General features: G+C 33.9%; 1 long non-coding RNA gene across 1 annotated transcript; it reads left to right on the top strand.

Moving 5' to 3' along the window:
* Positions 1–567: 567 nt before the first annotated feature.
* On the top strand, positions 568–4,004 carry LOC120174130. The gene is made up of 3 exons (XR_005521130.1): positions 568–833; positions 2,941–2,979; positions 3,973–4,004. It is a non-coding gene; the product is annotated as an uncharacterized LOC120174130 (long non-coding RNA).
* Positions 4,005–4,457: the final 453 nt, after the last annotated feature.

The raw sequence follows: 4,457 nt of genomic DNA, 5'->3' as shown, positions 1-4,457 counted from the left end.
CTGCCAGTCAACTGGTTTTCCGTGCAGCTTCCAACATTGGTCTATCATATGGCCTGGTTTCTTACAATGTTCACACCAGAGGCGATTTTGCCTCTGTTGCACTAAAAATATGAAATCTGAAAAAACAGATTGAGATGGGCTGGTCTGGGAAGTGATTTCGGATGCTGAGGGATCCCGATTAGCCATGAAAAAAAATAGAGTTAAACATGAATTGATTTAAAGAGAAGCGGAAATTGGATTGATCGCTCTAACCTGATACCATGTAGAAATCAGACTATAGAAAGAAAACAGACTGTATAGTAGAAAACAAACTGTAGGAAACAGTCAAGTCTGTTATTTTATTCTTGCATACTTTCAAAAGAAACATATTACATATTTATATACAAATTATGCCTCTAAACTAGGAAACTCTAAGTTAGGAAAGATACTAATCCTAGGAGATGTAATCCCTTGAAATAAGGGATTTGAAAAACAGAAAATAATTACAGAATCTCTTGACAGCTCATATCTATAATTCCTACAATATTCTTATATCCATGTTTGAGCATGCGTTAGACATGAGTGTTGGATACTTGGATACAGTAACTTCAAGAAAACTGAAGAGTGGGAACAACATATGAATCAATTGTTGTGCCAAAATTATATAGTCTCACAAAAATTAGCTTCAAGTTTGCATATTATTATGGTTTCTGAACTTATTCACTGTGCCAGATTATCTCTTTTGACTTTCAATCGACTTTGTTATTTTCTTTCTAAGTTAAGAATTTGATGGAGTGTGTTTTTTTTTTGAAATTGCTGGAACAGGAATCAAAAGAAGGAAGAAAGAATCTGAAGTATCATGTTCGTATTTCAAAATTTCGGTGTTTCTTATTAAGTAATAATCTCTTTTTGCATTAACTCAACCTTGTACTACGATAGTGGTGTTATAAGCATTCCCGATCTCAAACATATTATCAAATTTCATTTTTTTATGTTGCCCCTCAAATATGATAGAAATTCACTAACCTTGTCAGACACTACGATTTACTTGTGCCTACTGACAGGTCATGTTTGGTTTTGAAGTTGAAGTAATTTATAATAACTTAGGGACCTAGAATATCAATCCATTGATGTTGATGATTTCCAAATTTGTCAAATTAAAATTACACATATGTTCTTTTCCATGAGATTTCCCCACCCAAGCAGCCATAAATGGATTCTTACTGATGAAAGTATTTGTAATCTCATCGTTATTTTTACTATGACTTGCGCCAACATATATAGAGAACAAGATGTGTAAAGTTTATGAAATTATGTAGAGGATTGCTTGGTAATTTTAATTTGATCAAGGATATAAGGCATAGTAATAAGAGAGGTGTTTTTGGCATAAATCAGGAATTGCTGATTCTCCAAAGGATAGGAACGAAGAAAACACAAGTTCTTTTCCAAGTTATGCATATGAGAAATAAACTTGTTAATATAATTAATGTAGTTAGAGATATTATAGATTATGATATGATCATAGTACGATATTTTTATGGAATTCCGATACTAAAGTTTGCTTTATTTTTTTCCAAATTTGGTTGGAATATTCTGTACATACCGGACGCTCTTGTACAAACTTGGTTTACGTAATAAATAAGTACTTTAAGTATATTATTTTTTTCATCAAAGTACCTAAAGTATTTTTGGGTCAAAATAAGTACTTAAAGTGTTTTTTTCTCTGAAAGTGGTTCTCTGAAAGTATTGGGAGTGGTCCTCCTATCATGGCTGAGTTATTGGCAATTAAGAGGGGACTTTGTCTTATGGAAGACTTAGGTGCTGTTCCTAATCAGAGGTTTATTTTAGAATCTGATTCATGTAATGCTCTGAAGTGGATCAAGAATCCGGGTTTATGCACCCCTATGTTTCAATCCTTGGTTAAGGAGATAGTCTCGCTATTGGAAGGAAAGGATATTATCATCAGGCACATTTTGAGGGCGGCTAATTGGGAAACTGACAAATTAGCTAAAGACGGGATAGGGTGATTTCTTGTTTTATGTTGGTTGTGTTGAGTTTCAGGAATTTGTTTTCCTGTGTTGTTAGGTGTTTTGAATTAAGTTTTATGTATTTCGTTTGGAGTATTAGCAGTCTGTAAAGGGTATGCCTTTGTAGGGACTGTCTCTGTTCTATTGTTCTTCTAATAATATTGTTGGCACTCTTTTCCCCCTTCCTAGATCCTTCATGTTACTGTTATAACATGGAGGGTTTCAAGGGGTTTTTTAATGAGGCCAACTTTCTATCAAAAAAAGTACTTAAAGTCTTAAATTTATCTTTTTGGTCAAAATAGGTACCTAAAGTATTTTTGGTCAAAATAAGTACCTAAAGTTTTAAGTTTTTTCATCTAAGTTCTAAAAACGTTTACATGTGACATTAATTAAAGAATATTTTAGGTGCTTAGATGAACAAATTGAATACTTTAGGTACCTATTTTGAAGAAAAAGATAAATTTAGATACTTATTTTGATCCAAAAAATACTTTAGGTACTTAAATGTAAAAGGTGATATACTATAGGTACTTATTTGTCAGATAAGCCTACAAAATTATATACAATTTTGGAATATCAACAGTGTAGTCTTACCTTAAAAAAAAGTAGTCTTTTAAGCCTTTTTCCTATGAATGTTGGCTACTATGGTCGAACCATTTATTCCTTTGTGTTCTTCTGATCTTGCCTTCTCTTACTCTTTTCTTGTAGCATTGATAAGGACCTATTTCTGTTGAAATACTTCCATATTTTATCTAGCAAAGATTGTGCGTGTGATCTTTTGCAATGCCTTTCTCACCTTACTGCATTGAGAATTCTTGAAACAAATTTGTGCTTAGTTGATTGAATCAGCTTACTTCTCCCATGGATAAAATAAGTACAAAAGTTAAGTTTCTTTCGCTTCAATGTTGTTAATACTGGAAACCTAACTTTGCAGGTTGAAGATGACATTGAAGAAATCTCTTGCACATCGGAGGTGAGACTTTTTTGTCAACATTTATATAGTTTTTTCAGTTTTGACGATAATTGCACAAAATAAAGTATGTTATCCGAATTCTTAACTTCCTTGCATACTAATACCCGACTCATATTTGGACATGGGTTTAGGGGTAGGATCCTTTCAATATATGTAAAACTGAGTGGACCTGTATATGATGCATATCGTTCCCTTATCTAACACTCATCGTCGAGTCTATATAACATAGGAAGTAAATACTCATAAAAGAGTAAAATGGTGCCCTCCTCCTACAGGTTATTTTAAGATGAATGTTGATGGGGCTGTTAATTTTGATTGGAGAAGAAGTGGTATTGGTGGAGTTCTTAAAGATGCCGTTAAGAACAAGTTGGTTTCTCTTTCTAGAGCACTAGGACCTTCTTCTCCTATTCTTGCTGAGATATTTGCTATCAAAGTGGGGTTAGAAGTGTTTTTTGAGTCAGTTTGGAGGGACAAAGGATTTCTGATTTTGGAAAGTGACTCGTTTCTTGCTGTGAAGTGGATCAACAGCCCGGAACTTTGCCCGGTTCACCTTGTTGATCTGATTACAGAAATTCTGAAGACAGTTGTGCAGTCTAATGTTATAATTAAGCATATCAGCAGATGTACTAATGTGGAAGCTGATTGTCTAGCTAAGTCAGGATTTGGTTAGTGAGTGAGGAGGTTGTTCTTATGAGTAGTGGTTATGGTGTATTATTTTGGTTATGATTCTATGTTAGGTAATTTTAAGTATTGTTTGGAATCTTATGTAATTTTGGGTTATTAATAAATTTAGGCACTCTTTTCCTCCTTCTGCTAGTTGTCTCTTTGCAAGAGGCAACTATGAGGGAGGTTTTTAATGAGCCTTCTATTCTTATCAAAAAAAAAATACTCATAAAAGAAAAACTTTCTCCACTGCCCGCCCATGGTATATTTTCAAGAAACGGCATGTCTGATTATTCGTTATACTGATTTATTCTTATGGACCCTATTCAGGATACTAATGGCAGTGATGAAGATTGGAGCACGTAAAGATATATTGCCACTGTGGTAAATACGAGGATTGACTGAAGTAAAACCAAGCAGGCAGACACTGAAGTGATAAAAGAACAAGAAGAAGCCGAGAATTGGTGATGATGATGGTATGTTTTCTGAGGGGTCCCAGATATGCTAAATTAGTCAGCAATAGGCGTAGCCAATGGCGTGATGGTTATGTTAGAAATTTAGATTTTGACATTGAATACATTTCTCATTGCTCCTTCACTTGGTTGCTTAATCATTAGAAAAAAATAAGCGTTTAGGAGAAGCAAGATAGTAATTTATCATGTAAAACTGTGGTATTGCTGTCAATCAACTTAACTCGAGATAGTTATTCGAAATCTCAGTGAACGGCTGATTTGTTTGTTTTTCATGGGAAGAAAAGTTATCATTTGAAGTTAGAAGGGCATACATTAGAACATAGGCCTGCACAATTGGTTTTT

This window comes from Hibiscus syriacus, unplaced genomic scaffold, assembly GCF_006381635.1.
Source record: "Hibiscus syriacus cultivar Baekdansim isolate YM2019G1 unplaced genomic scaffold, ASM638163v2 tig00112000_pilon, whole genome shotgun sequence".
NCBI lineage: Eukaryota > Viridiplantae > Streptophyta > Magnoliopsida > Malvales > Malvaceae > Hibiscus > Hibiscus syriacus.
The sequence above is the reverse complement of the archived record's forward strand: the minus strand, read 5'-3'. Positions and strand labels throughout refer to the sequence as shown.